Below are 25,484 nucleotides of genomic sequence, written 5' to 3'. Positions count from 1 at the left end.
GCAGCGTGGGGAGGGGGCAGTTGCGAGAGCCCAGCAGAGCCTCCACATTCAGGGGCAGTCTACCTTAGAACATTAGCTGCTGGGGGACAAATGGCCGTCTCCTCCAGGCTCTCCTTGGGGGAATCCTAGCTGGCCGTGGTTGGAAACAGGATACTGGGCTAGATAGGACTTTTGGCACCGTTCCAGTAAAATCCATAAAAAAAAAAACCACCTCCCGCCCTCTCCAAAAGCCCTCCCCTCTTCCGCAGAATTGCTTCTCCCACCTCCTCTCCAGGCCGCCCAAATTCCCCCCTGCTCCCCCACAGAGGCACGTGCCCACAAACAGCCCCCCCCCTCAATCTTCCCACCCCTGTTTATCGCCTCCGCTATTGCTCAGCGGCTGACGTTTCCCCGCCACGTCCAGGTCGAAGACCCTGAGCTCGCCCTGCACGGCCTTCACCCCCGGCGACGCCATTGCAGACCTCCTTTTCCGCCACTTCTCTGTGGAGACGAAGAAAAGGGACTCGGTTACTTACGGCGCCGCTTTCTGCGCTGCCTCTTTCACCCCGCCCACAAAAGGATAAAAGCGCCGAAGAGAAAGGAGCGGAGCTACCACTCCAGCTTGTGAATGGGCGCACGCCGAAAGGGAGCGTGAGTGGCAGTGCGGCATGGATGGCAATAGATGGGAGAGAAATATAGAGGATTTTTTTTTATTTGAAGTTCCTAGAGCGGTCCAGTAATGCCGGGTTCCCCTTTGACGCTTTGTAGGGTGGAAAAGGGTCAGCTGCTCAGAGGAATCAGGAAGTCTTCAGGCTACAGGAATGAGAAAATCCATTATTATTATTATTACCACCTAGTTTTGATTAGGCTTTGTGTATCTCGAAAACAGGCCGACAGGCTGACAGAAAGTGTTTCTGACCTTTGTAACTCTAATTCTTATTTTATTATTATTCCTTGTGGAAAATGTATTTTTTTTTAAAAAAACAAGTTATTTTCTTAAAGAAAAACACTTAAAGAAAAGCGCTTCAAATAGAGTCCAATGCTATTATTTCCTCACTGAGTATTTTTTGTGAAACGTTTTTCCTGCGAAACACCCATTTACTAACAAGCACAAATGTTAATGTAAGCACAAATGTTTGGGTTGCACATTGGGGTTTTTAGTTTTTGTTTTTTGCAGGATGGTCTCCAGAGAACAGAAAACTAGCAGAGTGAAACTCTGAGACCATCTGCTGGCATACAGAGAGTTAACATGGTACACTGCACATGCCGGGTAAGTGGGCGAATTTATGCAAATATCATAGGAATGGCTGACAGAAGAAGCAGAGGGACAGTTGTGAAATTGACAAAGTTGAGAAAACCCACCTTTTTTGAGATTGGACTGTCTGTCAAGAGGCTGATTACACAGACAGTAGAAAGAGGAACAGTGTTGGAGTCTGTTTTGTGGAATTAGAAATGGTATTGATTCTGATAGCGTGCTGAGCTGTTTGGAGCATGCATATGCCCTCGTTCAGCTCAAAACCCATCAGAAAAGGTGTCCAGGGTGTGTTTTGCACAATTAAATAAATGGTTTTTGGTCTTTGGGATATGATGAAGGGTAGGATTTGTTTGTCTCAGTGTAATGTTTGATACGCTCTTTATTCAAAGACTACATATTAAGTGGATTTTTGAAACTGGGAGGTGTTTCCTACATTGACCTGGTATTACAGTGCTTTTAGGAATGGTCCTGGATCAGGCACCATCCAGTGGTATGTTGTGGAAATCTATGTTGAACACATTGGAAACCTGAGACAACTGAAAATTTGGATTGCTCAGACACTCTCAGAGTAGAGAACCAATACTTAACACAATATGGAAACTACACTTTTTGTTAATGTAGTCTAAAACAGCATTTGCTTTTTTGCAACCACATGATGCTGTTGGCTCATACTCAACTTGTGATCAACAACAATCCTAAGATTCTTTTATCACGTAATATTGCTGGGCCAAATATGCCCCATTCTTATATGCAGTTTTTGGCCAATGTATGCACTCTGCAAGCAATTTCTCCTAATAGCATTTCATTTAAAAAAAAGTTCTCATGAAAATTGTTCAGCATTTTTAGTGTGAATTTTTCCTATCAAACACATTTTATACAGTTTTTACCGATGTACACATTTCTGCAAACAATCTGCACGCTATTCCACTGCAACATTGTCTTTATATTATTGGGGCTTCCAGACCGCCAGTAAGTTCCTAGTGAAGCCTTCCCCTTTCCATGCATTGAATGACTGGAGTGGGATTTAGCTGAAGTACTGGGGGCCGCTCTGGGATAATTGGTCGGTTGCCTGCTTTATGGGTGGGGTTGTACTCCCACTGAAAGAGCAGGTCTGTAGTCTGGAGGTGCTCCTGGATCCATCTAGAGGCCTGGATCCACTAGAGGCCCAGGTGACCTCAGTGGCTAGGAGTGTAAATAATAAACAACAAAGACGTGCATATAGGTAGTACAATGGCAAAGAAACACATAATGTACTTGTTTCAAGGATACAAGAGGATATCACATTCCGTCCATCCTCCTGTCAAGCTGACACTTACTTATCTTTAAGGTCTTTGAAGTCCTTGGGAAAGAGACAGAGGAGCCAGCATTATGTTAGATAAATAAACAACTAATTCCTTTACCCCTCACCTTTGCTCTACATACGTAACAGTGAGGATACACAGCTTTATTTATTTATTTATTTATTTGTTGAATTTCTATACCGCCTGACTAGCATAGCTCTCTGGGCGGTGTACAACAGAAAAGTATAAATATACACAATAAAATCCTATAATTCAGTACAAAAACATATAAATAAAAATCCACAAATCAAAATCAATTTAAGCATATTTAAAGACTAAAAGACTAAAATGCCTGTGAATAGAGGAAGGTTTTAACTTGGCGCCGAAAAGATAGCAACGTCGGCGCCAAGCACACCTCATCGGGAAGACTATTCCACAGTTCAGGGGCCACCACTGAGAAGGCCCTAGTTCTTGTTACCATCCTCCGAGCCTCCCTATGAGTTGGAACTCGGAGGAGGGCCTTCGATGTTGAACGTAGTGTACGGGCAGGTTCATATCGGGAGAGGCGTTCCAGCAGGTATTGTGGTCCCGCGCCGTATAAGGCTTTATAGGTTAAAACCAGCACTTTGAATTAAAGGAATAGGAATCTTAAAGGGACAGTAACTCTCACGGATTCTGAGAGAATATAAAATACTAAAAGAAAGGAGCAAGAGCTTTTTCTGGGCACCCATATAAATTTTACAGATAACAGTGAGACTGCTCAGTGGGGCAGGGTATCGTCAACATGTCACCCCTCTGCTTAAAGAATTGCACTGGCTGCCCATTTCCTGCCAGGCTAAGTTTAAAGTTCTAGAATTAAGTTCTAGTTTTGGATTTGCTACCAGGCCAAGTTCAAGATGTGCTTTCCATGTTATGAGTTTCATATAGTACTTGTTCTACTCTTGTAAAAAATCAGTCCTTTAGTGTGGCAGCAGCTACCCTTTGGAACTCCCTGCCTATTGACATTAGGCAGACACCGTCATTGTACTCTTTTCAGCACCTGCTAAAAATGTTTTTGTTTAGGCAAGTCTACCCAGGCATGTAGAAGCTATTGTGTTTTTTATCTGTTTTTAACTCATTGTTGGTTTTATTATTTTGAATTTTAAATACCTGTCTTTAACTGTTTCTGCCAATAATTTCATTGTTTTAATTCCTTCTGTAAACTGCTTTGAGATTTTTTACAATAAAACGGTATATAAATGTAAATAAAATACAGAAATAAAGTTTGGAGTCCCTGTGGCCCTTGGGTCTCTTTCCACTTTTAGGAACAAAGGAATCTGCCTTATACCGGCTCAGGCCATTCGGTACCATGTAGCTCAGTACTGATGACGTGGATTAGCATTGGCTCTGTTTAAAAATTATCTTTTTAGATTGCTCTTTTCAATTCACTAATGAATGCGCAACATACCTAGGGCCCAGCCTCCAAGAGGTCTTCTGTAGCTTTAAAAGTTGTGCAGGGGGAAGGGAGAATTCCATTACAGTGTTGAGAAAACCTGCACTTGGCTGAATGTTCTCTTCTTAAAGATACAGAGTCATTCTCAGTCCCTGAGCCTGGCAACCCTATATAGGATATAATTAGGCAAGATAAGGTCTGGTTGCAGCTGTACCAATTTGTGGGCGGGAGGGGGGAGAGAAAAAATATGACCCTTTATAGTACAAAGATCCATCAATCTCGTTAAGGCAAGTAAAATGTGATGCATGTAATACAAGGACTGACCTGCAATCCAGTACTTGTCTACTCAGAAGTAAGTCCCATTGGGTTTAATGGGACTTACTCCCAGGCGAATATGTATTGTGTACACACTTACCTGGGAGTAAGTCCCATTGAACCCAATAAAGCTTACTTCTGAGCAGACATGTACTGCATTGTAGCGTTAGTTTCCTTTCCCCCCATTTTAATTCTGCCTTCTGTATCTTCACAGCAGCCCTGCGAGGTAGGTTAGGCTGAGAGTTAGGAACTGGTCCAAGGCAATAAATAAGCAAAAACAATGATGAGTAAAAATTTAAAATGTGAAAATGCTCATGTTCAGAGTATTTTTGTCGGTCTTTGTCAAGGCTTTGTGTGTGTGTTTCATTTCTGCTGTCTCATAACTTCCTTTTGCCTGAAAATGTCATATTTCATACTGTTACAGATGTTCTTTTTTTAAAAAAAATTGCCCAAATTCTGTGATTGTTGGTTTGTTTACTTGAGTTCTTTGCATGGTTTAGGGGTGGCTTGTTAAAAGAGGAAAGTGGCTAGTCACTCTCTCTCTCTCCATCTAACATACCCCACAGGACTGGCGCAAGGCAGCCCTAAGATTCTTGGCGGAAGAGTGGGATCTATAGAAATAAATAGGGGCCTAGGAATAGGGCCCGCTGTTAATTGGAGGCACTAGGGCAATCTGCTATTCTCAAAATGGCTATTAGCCGCAGTGGCTATGTTTTCCTTCCACTGTTGGAGGCAGAACGCCCTGAATACCAGTTGCTGCGAATCACAAGCGCGGGTAGTTTCTGTTGCACTCGGGTCCTGCTTGGGGGCTTCCCATTGGGGCATCTGGTTGGCTACTGTGAGAACAGGAAGCTGGCCTGATCCAGCAGGCTCTTCTTATGTTCAACAGAGGAAGGAGAACATAGTCATTGTGGCTAGTGGCCATAAGGGATGGGTGAAAAATTCTGAATGAATGAAGTCTTTATTGTTCAAAGCCATAGGCTACCACAATTAAACAGATATAAAAGGAAGATACAAAATACATATTAAAATAGATCATATTACAATAAAACACAGTTCAACAACATAGAGTGGAAAAGCAGTGGTACAGTTCAAATAAATTTTCCTCTCGTGAGAGGGAGATACCCTGACCCACCCCATGTCTTACTGTGTAGATACTACGGTCAGACTAGCGGGAGCTCATCCCACAAGGTGTTTTAGGTAACTTACTCTTACTTTGGTGAAAAATTCAATTCAGTTTAGATTTAAAACCAAATTTATCAAGTCTGGATTTAAAGCCAAATTTAGCTTCCTGGGAAAGGGTAGAGCAGCAGCTCCTTTGCATTGGTTTTTTAGTGCAGGACTGAAAGGAGAGTGTGAAGGTCCTTGGCCTGTTCTCCTTGGTTGCAACAAGGATTCATGGCACTTATTGGCCCTGTTAAAAACAAGCAATGGGGCAAAATCCTCAGTTAATATACAGTACATAATAACAAACCTTCCATTTGTATGTAATCTACTGCATTCTCGGAAAAAATTAAAGTTTTGTCCATGCTGGCTTAATCGGGGGCATTTTAAGCCAGCACACACAGGACAGTCTGAAGAACATAAGACGATCCCGGCTGCTGGACCAGGCCAATGGACCATCTAATCCAGCATCCTGTTCTCAGAGTGGCCAACCAGATGTCCCCATGGGAAGCCCACAAGCAGGACCTGAGTGCAAGAGCAGTCTCCCCTCCTGTGGCTACCTGCAACTGGTTTTCAGAAGCATGCTGCCTCTCACTATGGTGGCATGAATTTGTGTAATTCTCTTTTAAAGCCCTCCAAGTTGGTGGCCATCGCTGCCTCTTGTGGGAGTGAGTTCCATAGCTGTACTTTCTTTTGTCTGTCCTGAATCTCCCAACATTCATTGGATGCCCACGAGGTCTAGTGTTACGAGAGAGGGAGAAACGCTTTTCTCTCTCCACTTTCTCCATGCCAAGCTATGCTTCTGGAAAATACTCAAGGCCAGTTTGTTCGGCCAGCAGAATCAAGTGGTACCACTTTGAGCTGCAAAAGAAGGGGTGCACGTTTGAACGTTCCCTTGTGGGGGAGGGGAGGGGAAGAAAAGAATCTCCCTGCAGTTTGAAACCTAGCATGTCAAGTAGATAGTGACCGTCCCTTTCTTTTTGGATTGTCCCTGTGAATGGACTTGGATTTGGTTTCATCTGAAGCAGGACTGTAACGTTGCGTGGCAGGTTTTCATCTCTGTTGGGCTACAACTGGACACCATTTTCAATCAAGATGGCAGACTGAACCTTTCAAAACAGCACCGATTTTTTTGGTTTCTTTGAATTCCCCAGCAACGCCAGGTATGAAACTGCTAGTAATAATATAATATAATGAAAGAAACTACCCAAATAATTAAATGAGAGCTGGGAAAAGGGGTAATTGGAGAGTTGGCTTCTCTCCAGGTTTTTTATTTAACACTCTTTATCTTCTAGCTTTGCTGAAAACCAAGAAAGGAAAATCTCCCAGTTCCCGGCCACCTCTTGAAATCTGTTCTGCCTCTGGGGTCCTCTTGGCTAGCATTCCAGTAAGTAGGATGCTTACGTTATCAGTGATGAGCAGCCATCAGTAAACACTACACTTTGCAGAGTAACATCAGCAAAAAGGGGGAGGGAGGGGGAGGACAGTTCTCTGCCCCCAAGCGGTTACAATTCCAGCAGTGAGGGCAACAGAGGGAGATGAGAATGACTGGGGAATGCAAGCGTTACGAGGGATGAATAGGAGCAAATGCAGTTGCATGCACTTGGGTTTTGTTCCAGCTGGGGAATGAGGACTTTGGGAGTAAGCCATAGGCTTTCTGGGTTTGAGGAGAGATAGCCCTGTGCAGTGATTCTGGGAGAGAATTTCCAGGCTAGGGTCAGCAAGGGAAAATGGGATTGTGGCTGGCTGGGATTTGTACTTGGCAAAGCTCTCTGGGTTTGAACCCTGTGCTGTTGAAGCAGAAAGTGCAGTGTGGGAAATAAAAGTGCCTGTCACTGCTTGGTCCTCCTCCTCCCACAGTGGAAGAACTGCCCGGCTGTGCATCTTGGCTGGATGACCAGCGAGGACCTCCTCTGCATCCAAGAGGATGGCTCAGTCCTCATCTACAGCCTTTTCAGCATGGGAAATGTAAGTGGCCTCAGAGAGAAGGGATTACAGCCAACTCACTGTCTTTGCCTTTGGACATCAGGTGGAAGCAGAGCCGGGTGATGGGGAACTGGGGCCTGGCTTGGAACACTGCAGGCTTCTAGTCCTCATGGCTGCTAAGAGTAAATTTGCAGGAAATGTCTGCTGAAGGTTCCAAACCTAAAGTGACCGGGGGAGGGGTGTCTTTGGGTTGGGACTTATGGGTTGGTTTGGTTTGGTTTGCTCTGCAGGTTCATTGTCAGTGAGCCATTAGTGTTCCTTCAGCAACTAAAGGCTAAGCATAGAGATGGAAATGAAATGTATTTTTTGCAAGAGCTCAGCTGATAGAAAGAATTGAGGTTACATTATGTTGTAAGTGACCCTGAATAGCTGGACGGAAAAAGTTTTACCATGTTTGGTAGAAACTTTTTTTTAAAATGCCTTTCTACCAAACTTAGTGAAACTTTTTTTCTCTTCAGCTGTTCAGAGTCTATTACATTATTATTGTTATTGTTGTTATTACTACATTAATATCCGACTTTTCCTCCAAGAAGGTCATTGTGGTGTGCACACTTCACCCTCTCCCAATTTTATCCTCACAACAACCCTGTGAGGTAGATTACTGAGGGGCAGTGACTCGCCCAAAGTTACCTAGTGAGCTTCGTGGCTGAGTAAGGATTTGAACTTTGATCCCCAGGTCCTAACCCAGCGCCCTAACCACTACACCACACTTCCTCACTTCTTTCTCTCAGCCCACCTCTTGCAAAAATACATTTCATTTCCCCCGTTTATAATCATAACATAATATAGTACAAATATGAATTACATACATTTTTACATAAAAATAGGTTATTAGTTCTTTTGGCAATAGAGATCATACAATTGTTTTTACTTTGTTTCATAAAGCATAAAAAAGGATTACTTCAGATTTTATCACTAAATAATATTTACATTTGTTCCTTTGTTTTTATAATGATCAGTAAAATGTACCAGACTTCCCCCAACTTTTTTTCTAGCATTATTTCCCATCCTTCTTCAAATAATAAAATTACAGGAAAACAATATTGAATATTTGGATGAATCACCTGGCTTTGCAGAAATCAAAAGCCTGACTAATTTTCTCTAAATTTATCTGCTCTTCATTTTCCTCCTTCATTCTGATAAGGAAAAAATGCATTTCAAAATAGAGGGTTGCATCTAATTATATGCACAGTAAAAATTGACCCTCCCCATCTGTAAAATGGCAGTATGCGCTGCCTCACAGAGTTGTCGTGAGGGCAAACCCTTTAAAGCCCCAGTTGACAACCCTTTATTTAAAAATCAATACAAAATCTTCTGTTTCTGTCTTAATATCTTAGGACATTTTATTGAATGTTAATGTTTGTATTTTTTATGTTGTTTTTACATATACCAGAGATTTTTTTATTATTATATTAAGAGTTCTAAAAATGAGTGGCAGAGCAATCCCAAACCCCTTTGTGGTGGCCTGGGTATGTGTGGATTGGGCTGAGGTGGCCCTCCAGTCACCCTGCCGGCCTCTGGCAGCCGCAGCCTTGCTGAGTGACCCCAGCATCACATGCTGATGAGGCGCTCCCCCTTCCGCTTGCTGAGTGGGCAGAAGTGATGCCAGCGAGATCCTTGCCTGGATTCCAGCCTGGAATGAGGCTTTCCAAGGGTCAGGGAGGGGGCAGGGGCAGCTGGCCTGTGATCCTGAGCCATCCCTCCTGCCGTTCCATGGGAGCGTCGGGCCTAATCGCTCTGCCAGCTTCAGGTCATTAAGGTAATCCAGTCTTTTAAAAAAATTATTGCAATTTTCTTGCAAAATTATTTTTGTACATATGTAATCCAGCCTTGAGGTTACCGTTGCATGGACAACAGTGGTCAAGCTATTCCGAGCTGGAAACTGCTGTAGCTGTTTTACTAGCCGAAGCTGGTAAAAGGCACTCCTAGCCACTGAGGTCACCTGCCATTCCTAGCCATTCTTCTTCTGTCATCATGGTGGCTGTTATCTGATGTCTCTCTCTCTCTCCCCCCCCCACCCCTAGGAAGTGCTTCAGAACCACTTCTTCTTAGAGAGAAACATTAATTATCTCCCTGGCCCATCCAGCTGTCCTCTTCCTGCCAGATTTTATCAGCCATGAAGGTCAAAGGTCCAAGGCCAAAGTGGTTGCACAAACCCAACCAAGTACCTAGTTCGTGTATGCAGGCCGCAGCAACTGAAACTCAATGAACAATATTGGACAGGAAAGCGCTCCAGTCACCCCATTTACGTTTACATTTATATACCGTTTTATGGTAAAAAATCTCAAAGCAGTTTACAGAAGGAATTAAAACAATGAAATTATTGGCAGAAACAGTTAAAGACAGGTATTTAAAATTCAAAACAATAAAACCAACAATGAGTTAAAAACAGATAAAAAACACAATAGCTTCTACATACCTGGGTAGACTTGCCTAAACAAAAATGTTTTTAGCAGGTGCTGAAAAGAGTACAATGACGGTGTCTGCCTAATGTCAATAGGCAGGGAGTTCCAAAGGGTAGCTGCTGCCACACTAAAGGACTGATTTTTTACAAGAGTAGTAACATCTTGAACTTGGCCTGGTAGCAAATCCAAAACTAGAACTTAATTCTAGAACTTTGAACTTAGCCTGGCAGGAAATGGGCAGCCAGTGCAATTCTTTAAGCAGAGGGGTGACATGTTGACGATACCCTGCCCCACTGAGCAGTCTCACCACTGCATTTTGCACCAGCTGCAGCCTCCGGACCAACCTCACGGGTAGCCCCACATAGAGCCTGTGGGGTAATGGAGCCTGGAAGTTACCATTGCATGGACAACAGCAATCAAGCTATCTTGGTCCAGAAACGGCTGCAGTTATATTACCAAACTGAGATAAGTGGAAATGGACAGTTTCATCTATCCCTAACAGTGAGGGAAGAGGAAGATGTATAAGGTTTTTAAAGAGATTTAGGATCAGCCCTATAAACATTTCTGGAAAACCTTTTTTGAGATCCTCCTGAACTGTCAGAGAACTTCTGTCCTCTCTGAAGTACATTCTGTGAAATCCCCTTCCCCAATTTTGCCATCCACAAATAACATGGGAAGTCACTTTCACAAAATAGACAGACTACTAAGAACTTTTTCTGGGGTAGGGGGTATGGATGTGCAGTTTGTGCAGTAAGCTGCAACTCTGGAAGACCTGGATGGGGCCTCTTTGGAGTAATCTTTCAAAAAGGTCTCTTCCTGCTCCGCTGTCCTAGCCAAACTTCTCAAAGGGGACACTTCTCCTGGCTTACTGATGGCCTCAAACCTCTCATTAGGTTCTCTTTCGTAGCCCACTGACCTCTTTGGACAAACCTCTCAAAACAGTATCTTTTTCTGACACATTTGAGGAGGGGACTTCTCACACGGGAGGGAGGGAGAATTCAGATAAATGTGGAGATGCAAAATAGCTCCCACAAATTATACTCCAAATGAAGGCTTTCTGGAATTTGTATTGATCAAGTTTTCATTTTTGGAAGACTTTAAGAGGTGGGTGTGTTTCAACCTTATATCCCTATAGATCTGTAATTCCATCATCACCACTACCACCCCCATCATTATGGTTTTCTGTAATTTATTCGTCTTTATTGTCTTTGGAAATACGATATTCTCTGTAATAGGGACTGGGCTCCCACTGGGAGGAAGGGCAGGGTACACATGAATGAATGGTAAACATGAGAGGGGCAATAAATGTAGCTACAGACTATCCATCTGACCAGATGAGGCAATGCCCAGTCACCTGGGACCTAAACATCTGGGGCTCTCTGGGCTGTCTTGCTAGGTAGCACACTTCCAGGGGAAAAATGTGCAGTTACCACAATAACACATGGAACCTTCAAAGAGCAGAACTTTGTGTTCTCCTGTGTGGTTGCCGCAGAAACTTTGAAAAGCAACAGTTGGAACAGCCACAGGAGTATCAGCTACACATAGAAGGGCTGGGCTTCGGAGTGGTCATTTCATGTCAGTGGCAATTATGACATCACCAGTGATGTTTCTTCTGTGAGGTGCTATCCTTCCCTGGCCCATTAGTCAGGACCATTGGGCATGGAGGAGGAAGGAGCTGTCGGAATGTCTCTCTATTGAGATGCGTAGCAAAGTTGCGTAGCGCTGCGGAACGGAGAGTATTGAGCGAGGTGTGTGTGTGTGTTTGAATCTTTGCTAAGATTCTACCTTCCCTACAAATTAGTCAGAGACTTTAAGCTTTAAAATAAGAAACAACTACTTTATTCTGGAAGTACATGCTTGATAGGAAAGAGTTCTATATCTAGCTTAACTGGCTATGCTGGAGCAGCGAGCACTGGTCCAGTACTCGCCCTCATCCTGGTTGAGAGGAGAGACAAAGAGAAGATGTCTGCTCCCCTCTTGAGAGAAAGAGAACACTGCCTTGGGAAGGCGGGAAGGAACTGAGATCAACATTCCTTTGCTTATCAGCCTAGCAGGAAGGCAAGGGAAGAGAGGGCAGGATCAAAGGCAGGATCAATAGCCTCAACCAGCAAGAGGTCTAGCTCTCTAGCTACCCTTATTAACCCCATGCAGCCTCAACCCACCAAGTTGAAGTTGAACTTCATACATTCCAACACCCCTTCTCAATGAGAATTTGGTTCATTCTACAAGGTGCATCTTGCCTCGTAGTTTCTGGTGTCAGACTTTGCCCAATGGTTTGGTCAAAGCATCAGCTGTCATCTCTTCTGTTGGACAGTAGGCCATCTCTAGAAGTCCTTTCTCCCTTATGTCCTTGAGGTAGTGGAACTTCACATCAATGTGCTTCATGCGAGAACTTTGCCCTTCTGATTCTGCGAGTCTTATGCAGGCTTGATTGTCCTCAAGTATTCTGATAGGCTCTGGTTCAGATATGCCCAAGTCTCCCAGAAGCTTGCGTAGCCGCAGCATTTCCTTCCATCATCAGCCGATACGTACTCAGCCTCAGTAGATGAATGTGCTACAGTGTCTTGCTTTCGACTTGTCCAGCAGATAAGTGACTGTCCATAGTAGAACAAGTCTCCACTGGTTGACTTGCGATCTTTGGTGTCTCCAGCCCAGTCAGCATCAGCATATCCTAGAAGGTTAGGATCTTGAGTAGCTGATAGCTTTAGTTTTAAGTTTGCAGTGCCTTTCAGATATCTTGCCACTCTCTTGACTGCTTCCCAGTCTTTCTTGTTTGGCAAGCTGGTTTTTCTGCAAAGGTATCCCACTTCTACCGCCACGTCTGGTCTAGTTATTGTGCTGATGTACAGGAGTTTCCCTATAGCTTGTCTGTACCTTCCGTTGTCTTCCCAGGGTTGATTGTTCTGGTCTGGTTTCAAGCATCCTACTTCCATTGGTGTAGGTGCTGGATGTGCATCCTTCAGTCCTAGACTCTCAAGTAGGTCTTGAATCTTTTGTTTTTGGTTTAGCAGAAACGATCCCTTGCCCTCTCTTTCAATTTGTATTCCAAGGTAGTCCGTGATGTCACCTAGACATTTCACTTCAACTTCTTTCCTTAGATTATTTACTAACCCTTGCTTGTCTTGTGGATTCTCATAAGCCAATAGTAAATGATCTGCATAAATCAAAATATAAGTCCATTTGTTGTTCTTGAATCTGCTATATAGGCATTTGTTTGCTTTGCCTCTTTTATAGCCTTGTTTCAAGAGCATTTGAACTGAAGTTTGTCATTGCATGCTCTAGCAGCTTGTTTTATTTCTAGTTGCTCTACTTGCATCTTCTTCTTGGCAGCGACACTCAAGAGTGTACTGACTGTTGTATGCTTGACTACAGTTTCAATATCTTTCCAAGTCTCTGGCTCTGGAAGTTCATCAGCTCTTGCAAAGTAGGACAGTCTCAGTGGAGGTACACCTCTGTTGGTGCAATTAGAGTGTCTTAGTATAGGACTCTCTGCTGCCTCTTCTGGCTGTGCAGGTTTCCCTTCTTGCTCTGATTCCTCACTGTCCTTCAGTGCTGGCATGTTGCTGTAATCTGTAGTGCTGTATGGTATTTCTACTTCATCTTCTTCACTGTCGTGGTCTTGGAATGGTGCCCCTTCTGGTTGGAATGCACCATGACCTTCATCAAAGTAGACAGCTCTTTGGATTTCAATCCTTTCTGTTTTGGGATTTAGGATTCTGTATCCCTTTTGCTTTGAAGAATATCCAACGAAGATTCCTTCCTTTGTAGTGTTGTCCAATTTGGTTCTCTTCTGGTGTGGAATGTGACCATACACTGTTGATCCAAACACCTTTATATGAGCCAAACTGGGTATGCGCCCATACCATAACTCGAATGGAGTCTTGTTGCCATTCACCTTTGTTGGCAAACAATTTTGTAGATAGGTGACACTGCCTCTCTCCAATGTTTCTGTGGGAGATTGGCATCTTCCAGCATGGATCTCACCATCTCAATTAGGGTCTGCTCTGGATTGTGGGGTACAGTGGTTTGATGCTCAATCCCATTTTCAAGCAGAAACTGCTGGGTAGCATGTGACATGTACTCCCCTCCATTATCAGAATGTAGAATCTGTGTTTTTTTCTGAAATTTAATGGTCACCACTGCCACATATTCTTTGAGTTTCTGAAGCATTTGCCCCTTCTCCTTCAACATATATGTCACAGTGAATCTTGAATAATCATCAATAAAGCCGACAATATATTTGTTTCCACCAGTTGAAGTGATTGGCATTTCACAAATGTCGCTGTGAATCAGCTCTAGGGGGCGCTTAGTCTTCCTTTCACTCTGCTCAGGAAACCTCAATCTCGTCCCTTTAGCTTTAACACAGCAAGTACATTTCCATTTTTCTTGGCAGGGTTCAACTTTCATGCCTCTTACTAAATTATTCCTTTGAAGGGTATTAATCTTTGCAATGTCTCTATGCCCTAATCTCCGATGCCATAAATGTAAACAATACTTGTTACAGCATTCTTTCACAACATTAGCTTGTGGACTTTCCTGATCCACTTCATAGATGCCATTTCTTTTGGTAGCTGTGCATAAAATTTCCCCATTTCTAGAAATTATGCAAGAATCTTGTTCAAATAGCACTTTGCATCCACTGTTTGTAGCTTCACTAACAGACACTAGGTTGTTTGAGATTCCTGGGGTCCAGAGCACATTCCTGAGATAAATTTCCTCAGTGCCGCTTGGAGTCTGGCAAAACAGCTTAGCATCTCCTGCCCCTTTTATGGGCACCTCCCTCGAATCCGCCACTGTGACGGATCCTCCACGTGGGGTTAATTCCTCAAACAAATGTTTTTCTTTCATTAAATGAGCACTTGCTCCACTGTCAATATAGAATTTATTTTTATTATAACATTTTTCAACATGGGTTACTTGAAAGCCCTTTGCATTTTTCTTTTCTGTCCCTTTAAATCCTCTATTTCTTTCAGGCTTCCCTTTCTTGTCACATTGGTCTTTAAGGTGTTTTTCTGAATTGCATAGATAGCAATGCTTGGCTTTCACACCTTTGGATTCCCTTTGTTCCTGAAACCTGCATTTATTATTATTATTATTATTATTATTATTATTATTATTATTATTATTATTATTATTATTATTATTATTATTATTATTATTATTATTATTATTTATTACATTTGTATACCACCCCATAGCCAAAGTTCTCTGGGTGGTTTACAACAATTAAAAACATTAAACACAAATATACAAATATAAAAACACTTAAAAAAAACAATTTAAAAACACATGCTAAAATGCCTGGGAGAAGAGGAAAGTCTTGACCTTGAATGAAAATAAACCATAGAGTTCTAATATTAACTAGGAAAGGTCTTTCACCACATTCTTATCCTGAAGATAATAATAAATTATGAGAGGGTGAGATTGTTTAAAATAATTGGTGAAACAGGTAATATGAAAACATGGATTTAAAACAACATTTTAACAAGCATCTACTTACATACAGAGAGAGACACACACACAGTGTCTATGCCAGATTTGGGAAGCATTTACTTTTTTAAAAAATTTAAACGTTGGCACCAGCATAGGAACACACAAAATGCTGCAAAAGGGTCTCAGTTAGTACAATACAGCATCCAAGCCCCCTTCTTCCCTCCCACGCAGAACAGGTTCAGCAGCAGCAGATGGTGCTTCTGTGGCAGCTGTAGGCTGATTCTGATGTGGTAGAGACCCCTTTGCATGGCGGCTTAAACACCCAACCATAGTACAGTGGTAGAGTACTAATTATGCATGCAGAACACCTCAGGTTCAATCCTTGGCATCACAAGTTTAGGAGCAGGTGATGGGAAAGATGTCTTCCCAAGATTCTTGGAGAGCCATAAGCCAAAGTAGGCAACAGGGGGCAGATGAACAAATTGCTTCATCTCACATACAGGCATCTTGCTAGGTCCCAACTCGTCCTGGACCTCTGGATGCAAGTCAGTCTAGCTGCTTGTATAACATGCTTTTAAAAAAGTGTCCCATTTTAACAGAATGGTAATACAAAAGGACAAACTAATAAATTATGCAGATCATTTGCTATGCTAATAGAGGAGAAAGTTATAGTAGTTCAAAGTACTTTGTTTTTTGAAAAAAATAGAAAATAATCTTTAAAAAAATTATTAACAACACAATCCTTAGCATCCCATGTTGATGACTTGGGGTGGGGGGGACTTAGGTGTTTGTCTCTGGAGAGAAGTGCTGCTAATAAGGGGAAGAATCTGCCATAGCAGAGGTCCCAATTTCACCCTGGTGGGTGGGAAGCTAAGGCATTGCATGGGCAGCTTTCAGGGCAGTGCACCAAAGGTTTTGGGTCTGTGGGATCCAATGCTCTGCAAATTCTGAGGTCTCCAATCCTCAAGACATTTGATTGCCTCTCGGCCAGCAGCCCTTTCTTTACTTAGGGAAGAGGAGAAACTGTCCTTTTCCGTTGCTGCTTTCTGAGAGAACTGCTCTCTCACTTCTAAAATAATCTCGTTTAGTTTTGTTTTGTTGTTGCATTATAAGTATGAAAGTCTCCATATATTTTGGAAGAGAATCCAGAAATAATGCAACCTGTCCAGCTGCATTCCCACCTCTTCTATCCCTTGGATTAACACCATAAATTTAGTAAGATGTTCCTCAAAAGAATCATCCTTCATTTGCAAATTAATAAGGCTTCTTAACATTGTAATCAGATGTCCCTGGCTTTTCGGATTATGATGGGATTCAAGAGTTTTCCACATCTCTCTGGCATTTTTAGAATTCATAATCAACGGAATCTGAGCATTACTCACAAATTTAGTGATGAGGTCTTGTACCGTTACATCCTTCTCAGTCCAAATTCTTTGTTCCTCCCGAGAAGCACCTTCTCCTGGTTCCGATCCTGTAATTACTTCCAACAGCTTCTGTTGCTTTAGATGTTTCTTCATGCGAAATTCCCAAAGTTTCCACTCTCCGGGCTTCAGTTTCTCCAGACCTAGCCGCTCCGTCACGCTGGCCATCCTGAAGTAAAAGCCTCAACTCTTCACTGACTAAAAACTCTGAAGGTTTCTATTTTAGCTTCCTTGATTCAAACACAATAGCTGCTTTAATTGCTCATATCTCCATTTGCATGGCTGGGCCCCGCAACCTGTTGGAATTTCTCTGTTGAGATACGTAGCAAAGTTGCGTAGCGCTGCAGAACGGAAAGTATTGAGCGAGCTGTGTGTGTGTGTTTGAATCTTTGCTAAGATTCTACCTTCCCTACAAATTAGTCAGACAGAGACTTTAAGCTTTAAAATAAGAAACAACTACTTTATTCTGGAAGTACATGCTTGATAGGAAAGAGTTCTATATCTAGCTTAACTGGCTATGCTGGAGCACTGGTCCAGTACTCGCCCTCATCCTGGTTGAGAGGAGAGACAAAGAGAAGATGTCTGCTCCCCTCTTGAGAGAAAGAGAACACTGACTTGGGAAGGCGGGAAGGAACTGAGATCAAACATCCTGTTGCTTATCAGTCTAAACCAGCAAGAGGTCTAGCTCTCTAGCTACCCTGATTAACCCCATGCAGCCTCAACCCACCAAGTTGGAGTTGAACCTCATACAGGAGCAGGCAGGTTTGAAAGGATCATCTGCTCAGGAAAAAGAGATGGTTGCAGAAAGAGTATTGATCTCTCTTTTCAGGGAATGGATGGATTTTCTTCTCCTGATCCAGTAGCCTTCTGACCATCGACCAGGTGGAGGTCACTTGCTTCCATGCCTGCTGGCTCCCTTAAACTGCACACCGGGATGGGGATCTCTTCTTTTATTTCCTGGCCCACTGCCTTCCTTCACCTTAACTCTGTTGTATGTGTGTGTGTCGTTTGTTTTTTTTATGCCCTGGCCCGGTGCCTCCTTCACTGCAACTCTGGGGGTGGTGTTATATTTGGCATCTCCTCTTCCTTCGAGGCCTGCTGGCCATGTTCATTGCTCTCAGCCTCAGAGGAAGGCAATGGTAAACCCCCTCTGAATACCGCTTACCATGAAAACCCTATTCGTAGGGTCACCATAAGTCGGAATCGACTTGAAGGCAGTCCATTTCCATTTTCACAACTAAAGTCCCACTGCCAGCTCTAAAAATGGCTAACTCTGCATCCAGCCCTATGAGAATTATATGGTAGTCTTAACCTCTTGACAGCAGAATCTATATTGGAGATAATGTATATTTAATGTATATAGCACTAAAATTGAGATCTAAATCAGAGAGAGATGTATCAAGACTTTCTAGAGACTGTTAGCACTTTTGTGATGAAAATCTCTTTCAGCCCTCTACAAAATTATATTTCCTATCACTAACTTTTGCTTCTAATTACACTAATTAGTCAGCATGTCTGGCAGTGGCAGTTTAAATGTTAAGGAACACCTGACATAGCCTTCATCTCCTCCTCTGTTTTCCCCAAAACCTTTATTATTTCTTCTTGTGGGTTTTGAAATCCACTCTGACTGTTCCATCGTAGCCTGGAAAAAAAGCCCTATTGTGCCCCAAAATTATGCTTAGGTTTTTCCTCCAGTAACAAATTTTATTTTCTGCCAATAAAAATATTCTACTTATTCTGCTATCAGTATGCCATATTTAGATGGAAATAGTTAGGTAATAATTTCAGATCATTTTTCTGAACTTTTGAAGCCACTCTTTTTGGTACAATGACAAGATGTTTGGATACTCACTGACTAAATCAGGATCAGGATTATTCACTGTATATACAATCCTATATAGTGTATGGACAGAGTGCTTGGACCAGGGAGATCTGGATCCATATTTTTGCTCACCCCTAAAGCTCACTGTGTGATCTTGAGCCAACCTCTGTTTCTCAGCGTGACATTTCCTAAAGGATTGTGGTGAACATCATGAAAGCCTTTAAAAAAAAACCCTTTAAAAACCCGTTAGAAAATTGGGCAACGGGGAGGAGGAGGAAGATGTCCAGGGCTCCTTATACCTACCCCGAGAACCGGAGGGGATTCAAAGCCCTCATTGCCACCCAGTACACCAGTGCCAAGATTAAGATCCTCTCCACTCCACCACAGTTTTGCTTTGGGCAGACCAACAAGACCCCGGGGTTCCTGAGGAAATTTACAGCTGGGGAGCCCCTCCGCGGCTGCGCTCTTTGGGCCGTCGGCCCCCGCTTCCTGCTTTTCCCTGTCTCTGCCCAAGCTTGTCAAGTTGGAGCTGAGGCGGAGCAGTCGTTGGAGAGTGAGGGAGAGTGCGCAGCAGGAGCCGGGGCCCGGCAGTAGCGCTTTTAGTGGCAGCAAGAGCCCCACTGCCAGTGCCACCAGTAGCGCCGCCAACACCAGCAGGCCCACAGAGACTCTTCCCTGCACAGCATGCCCCTTCCTCATCCCAGTCCCGCAGCTGCCTTGGCTCGGCCTCAAGCACGCAGGCGGGCCAGTGGTGGCGGAGGCTGCCACACCATCTCGGTGAAGGAGGAGGAGGCGACAGCAACAGCTGCAGGTCTGTTTCTTCAGGAGCCTTGCCTGCGTGTTCCTTCAGGACTAATTAACTTTTGCCTTCCTGAGCCGTTTCAAGGAGCGAGTTAGCTACCAGGAAGAGCCTACCGTAGGCACCAAGCCGCCTTCCGTCACGGGACTCAAGTCAGCGTATGTGAGGTTTCTTTGCAGATATCCATCCAGGCCTGACATACCAAGACCTGCTTAGTTCCAGCTAGGTAGTGGACTCATGGACTTACGTGCTTTTAGACGGTACCTTGGGGCCAAATTTAGCGCTGCAAGTGCAAGTTGGAAATGTAGATTGTGATGGTTATTGTTATTTAACTCTTGTAAATTGTGTTTTGTAAGTCGTATTGCTTTATTGTATTGCTTTATTGTTTTATTGATGTATTCTTATATTGTATTTTGATATTTGTGCCTTCTTGAGGGCCTTGGGCCGAAAGGTGGGGTATAAATAAATAAATAAATAAATAATAATAATGGGATACCAAAAAGTCATGTTTTTTAAGCTAAACTTTTTCCATCAGTTCATGGACTGAATTCTGTTCTCTTCCTCCTTGCACTTTTCTGCAGATCAGGACTGGTCTGGGTGGTTAATTTCACATGGGTGACAATGAAGCAAATAGAAGTTATAAAAAGGATAGGTAACCTAAACTGTATGCCACTGCTGAGGTTTGCTAATCCAGGTAGTTGGGAACAGGGGCTGCAGCTCAACCACTGCACTTTAAAAATCCATGCAGTTGAAGCAAAAAGGCCTACACGCATAAAAGATGAGCTCTGCAAGATCTTTTGTTATAGAAGAAATGCAGCAAAACAGTAAATTGACATGAGAGGAAATCTTGTGATCCACAGTTAATCTTGCCTTGTTTGCTAAAATGCTAGCTGTGAGGGTTCAAATGCAATGTGTGTGTGGCTAGAGTTTGCTTTCTCACCTTCTCTCATTCTGTCTCCCTGCGCACACACACACACACACACATACACTTTTTAATATGGCATTGCAAGTGAATTTATGGCTTCCCTCCTATAGAGTGCCTGAAGTCCAAATTTATTGATTAAACTCTTCACAAGAACAGTCCCTTCACTGCCATTCCAGACAGGCCAACATTTAAAGGTTGTAGGAGATTAACACCAAATGATTTATAAAATTTTGTTAGAAAAACCGGAGCCCTATGACAGAAAATAAAGCCATAGCAAAGATACTAACTCAAGTGCATATATTTTTTTAACACCCAGATGGGTACCTCCAAGAAGAAGGACCCCAAACTGTGTACAACAGGTGCTTTTAGTCAGGCTTCCTCTCTAAAGTTAGGTAATTAACTTCTACAAAGCTTCCATAACCTACCTCTAGCAAAGAGCCCTGTGTCACTGCCTACATTCCTACATCATCGCCCCATATGATTGTCACTTGTTTTTCAAATACTTTTTAAAATCAGCAAGACTTTTTACTTCATAGAAATAAATATATTCCTACTTTATTCTAAATACAGTTGACCACAGACAGTCTGACAACTAAAAATAAGACACCTAGTATGTCTCACCTTCCTGTTTATTACTGACCATTGGAAACTGTTGCTAAAGTTACTAAGCTGGAAGAATGAATGCTAAAAAGCCTAAATGAGATCTAACTGAAAGCTATGTATTATGAAGATTCCATTTAGCATTAGCAAAACCGAATGTAACCTGAGCTAATGATTATGTAGACTCCAAAGCCATTAATTATGATGTATATAAATTGATCAGCATTCCTCATCTCCAAATGATGGAGGTATATAAAGTCCTTAATGGCTTGGGACCAGTTTACCTTACCCCGTATGTGCCTACTCGACTGCTTCAATCTGCAAAACAGGCACTGTTACAGGTGCCACATAATACTCATTGCACACATGTAAGAAATTGGTCTTTTAGTGTGGCAGCAGCCACACTTCAGAACTCCCTGTCTAGTGACGTCAGGCAGGGGCCTTCACTGTACTCTTTTTCAGCAGCTGCTTAAAACAGACTAGAGTTGGAGTATGCTTCTTGGAGCTGTTTCAAAACTTTTTTTGCCGGATGTGCAGGCAGTACTGTTTGGGTTTATTTCCCAATTTATTTTGCTTTTACTAATCTTTTCCCCTTCCTCCCAAAATGACACAGTTCTTACCGTTATTTCTACCAATGTTATCATTCTTCTTGCCTATGCTCTATTTGCTTTTATATTTAAATGTTAGTGAAGCAGTTAATTTCTCATCTGTCTCTTGCCTCAGGCTTACTTCCCCCCCCCGAAGACAGTTAACAAACCTGCCACCCTCGCCCAGCAATTAAGCTAGCCTTCTTTTGTTTGAATTAATTTTTTTCAGTTATATGATATATTAATTCGAAAGTTGAAAAGTGAACCATTGCTGAGTTCAGTTTCTTTTTTTAACATTAGGCTGTTTGAAGTGTTGAACAAATCAAAGTTAGCCAGCCAAAAATGGATATTGCTGGATCTACCACAAAGCAATGATTGATCATCTTTAATTTTTTTTAAAAAAAAACTTCTACCCCCATGCCCCCAGTTTGCTGTTCTTTAAAAATAAAAAGACACAAAGAATGAAGTTCACAACCACATTTTGTTTAAATGCAAAGCTGATGTTTTTAAATACTTAGTACTTGGGAGAAGGGCAGCCTTTTTTGTAAACTGATCAGTTAATTTCATTTCCATTTTATTTCTGCCAGTGTGAGCCCGTGTACCCTAGGGGACTGGATGGACTAGTGGTTAGAGTGCCATGCCTGGGGAGATGTTGTTTGTGTGAGCTAGTGTGCTCTAGGGGACTGTTTTTTGGATTGCCTCAAAGTCAGATTAAAAGCATGTTTTTGATGTTGATATGTCTTTGTTGTGTGGCAGGTGGGGAGGGACTGAGGATGGGGTGGTGGTGGTAGACTGATTTTTAACAGTAGGAGAGGCAAAGAACATCATCCAGCCCACCTCCATTTTATCTTCACAACATCCCTGTGTGGTAGGCTAAGCGCAGATTTACTGGCTGAATACCCCCCTCCATTTTATTGATTTATTAAATTACTATCCTGCCCTTCCTCCCAGAAGGAGACTAGGGCATCAAATTTTATCCTCACAACAACCCTGTAGGGTAGGCTGATGAGGTCACAACATGTGGGGTTGGCTAAACAGAAATAATGGTTTCACACACACACACACACACAGACCCTCAATTTTATTAAAATATCCCTGTGGTTGGTTAAGCTACATGCTTCCGTGGCATATTCCCAATACCTTACTCTGGCTGTTTATTTAACTCAGGAGTCAAGAAGACTGTCACTAAGGCTGCAATCCTACCTGTACTTACCTGGGAGTAAGCCCCATTAAATTCAATAGGACTTAATGCTAGACACGGTTTGGTTAGGATTGCAGCCTAACACACCTGAGAGAGACCTACCTTTGTTTTATTCTTAATCATGCTGCCTGCTCTATCACCTCATTGTATTTTTATTAACTCACAGGCACAGCAATCATACAGTCATTGTCTGTCTGATATTTCTGCCTCAAAGTTTATGCCTGTTTATTTTAATAGTTCATCCAGCCCACTAGAACACACTGGCTCACAGAACAGCATCTCCCTGGTCCCAGGCTTGGCATTCTAACCACTGTGGAGATGGGCTTGAGCTAATTACTCTGTTTAGCCTACCCCACATGTTGCGAGTGGGTCAGCCTACCCTACAGGTTGTTGTAAGCATAGCATGAAGGATATTATGGATTTGTTTAAGGTTTTTGTATGGTTTTATGTATGCTGTGTTTTATATCTTAGGTTAGGTTTTATTACTACTGTTTGAGATTTTAATGTTTTAATGTATTTGTATGTTCTTATTCTGTACGTCGCCCAGAGTGGCTGGACAACCAGCCAGATGGGCGACTAATAAATCTAATAAACAAACAAATAAATAAATAAATAAAGGGGCCACTGAGGCAGTAAATCCATGCTTAGCCCACCACACAGTGATGTTGTGAGAATAAAATGGAGGTGGGCTTGCTTGAGCTAGTCACTCTCTGCCTCTCCTACGATTAACAATACAGCCTCCCTGCTCCCACCTCAGCCAGCCAGCTACACAACAAAGAGACACATCTACATCAACAACACAACCCTGAGGTGACGGGAGTTCATGCTCTTGACTCTGACTGTCTGAGGCCATCCAAAATCTACACGCAGCGAAAAAAGGAAAATAAGTCTTGCTAACTTAACTTTTCCTTCATTAAAAAAACAAGACCCCAACATGCAGTTTTGTAATAAATATGAATTACTGTAATAATAAGTCATAAGCACATATAGGATGAAAATAATAATAATAATAATAAAATTTTATTTTTATGCCGCCTATCTGGCCGAATGAACGGCCACTCTAGGCGGCGCACATAAATTAAAATAGATACAGCAAGTAAATACAATATAAATACAACATATAAATACAGTCTTCAACTAACCAACCCACCCACATCTGTACGTTATATACTAAAATTTGCTAGGGAACCTGTATGCCCGCTGAAATAACCACGTTTTTAATCCTTGGCGAAAGCTTACCAAGGAGGGGGCATGGCGAAGATCATATGGGAGAGAGTTCCAGAGGGTAGGAGCCACAATCGAGAATGCCCTCTCTCTAGTCCACACCAGCCTGGTTGTTTTCGCTGGCGGGACCGAGAGAAGGTCTTGTGAGGCTGATCTTGTAAGGTGGCACATTTGGTGATGCTGGAGGCGCTCCTTTAGATAAACTGGACCGAAACCGTGTAGGGCTTTAAAGGTTAACACCAACACCAACACCTTGAATTGGGCTCGGTAGACAACTGGTAACCAGTGTAGGTCTTCTAACACTGGAGTGATGTGATCCCTGTGGCGGCCATTCTTAATCAGCCGTGCCGCCGCATTTTGTACCAGTTGTAATTTCTGAACCGTCTTCATGGGTAGCCCAACGTACAGCGCATTACAGTAGTCTAAGCGAGAGGAGACCAGGGCATGCACTACTTGCGGGAGCAGATGAACCGGAAGATAGGGTTGCAGCCTCTGTATCAGGTATAACTGATACCAAGCTGCCCGGCTCACAGCTAGCACCTGAGCCTCCATGGACAGCTTGGAGTCAAGAACGACCCCGAGGCTGCGGACCTGGTCCTTTAGGGGCAATCTCACCCCATTCAACACCAGGTCGATATCTCCCAATCTTCTCTTGTCTCCCACAAGCAGTATCTCGGTCTTGTTGGGGTTCAGTTTCAGCCTGTTTCCTCCCATCCATTCACTTACGGACTCCAGGCACTTGGAAAAGGTATCCACAGCCAACTCCGGTGAGGACTTAAATGAGAGATAGAGCTGAGTGTCATCCGCATATTGGTGGCACTGCAACCCAAATCTCCTGATGATAGCTCCCAGCGTCTTTACATAGATGTTAAATAGCATGGGAGAGAGGATAGAGCCCTGTGGCACACCACAATTGAGAGGCCAAGGGTCTGAAACCTCCTCTCCCAATGCCACCCGCTGGTGCCTGTCAGAGAGATAGGAACGGAACCACTGTAGAACAGTGCCTCCAATTCCCATTCCCTCCAGGCGACCCAGGAGGATACCGTGGTCGATGGTATCAAAAGCTGCTGAGAGATCAAGGAGGACGAGGAATAAGCATTCACCCCTATCCAACGCCCTCCTCAAATCATCCACCAGAGCAACCAAGGCTGTTTCAGTTCCATGACCAGTCCTGAAGCCCGATTGGAATGGATCTAAGTAATCTGCTTCCTCCAAGTATGTCTGTAACTGTTTATTTAATCATTTATTTAAATACACACTTTTTACTACAAAAATGGCAGAAATAACAAAAATGAAAGTATACAACACTTTCTCTTTAAAAAAATTTATTACACTCACATTTTGAATATAGATACACACACACACACTTTTGTTACAATTTATTTCTTAAAAAACAAAATTATTCATGTAATGATTATTCTGTTTAAAACCTACTAAAAAACGAACAAGAAAATGCACAAAATTAACCAAATGTTTATTATCATGCTGAGAGGTTAAGGGCGCAGTCCAACTCGTATCTACACCGGGCTGAGGGGAGGTTCATTATGGCTGGTCCCTGGCTGAGCCGGCAGGGTCCCATCTCTGCCAGGCTCCACCAGACTCTGCCAGCAGAAGCTCCTTACCCCCACTTATCCACCGCAGAGTCGAGACCCTGCC

The 25,484-nt window shown here is 42.9% G+C and overlaps 1 long non-coding RNA gene across 2 annotated transcripts in view; it reads left to right on the top strand.

Annotated features, from left to right (window-relative positions):
* The first annotated feature begins 380 nt into the window (after window positions 1-380).
* The window catches only part of LOC133390047 (uncharacterized), a 31,014-nt gene continuing 5,910 nt past the window's right edge, over window positions 381-25,484 (top strand). Inside the window, exons 1-4 of one of the 2 annotated variants that reach the window (XR_009764289.1) lie at window positions 381-630; window positions 6,475-6,588; window positions 6,721-6,812; window positions 7,286-7,393. This is a non-coding gene — a long non-coding RNA (uncharacterized LOC133390047). Of the gene's footprint in view, window positions 631-6,453; window positions 6,589-6,720; window positions 6,813-7,285; window positions 7,394-25,484 lie in introns of both variants that reach the window. The other variant, XR_009764288.1, reaches the window with a different exon arrangement.

This window comes from Rhineura floridana, chromosome 8 (assembly GCF_030035675.1).
Source record: "Rhineura floridana isolate rRhiFlo1 chromosome 8, rRhiFlo1.hap2, whole genome shotgun sequence".
Lineage (NCBI taxonomy): Eukaryota > Metazoa > Chordata > Lepidosauria > Squamata > Rhineuridae > Rhineura > Rhineura floridana.
Note: the sequence above shows the minus strand (reverse complement) of the source record. Positions and strands in the feature narration are given on the sequence as shown.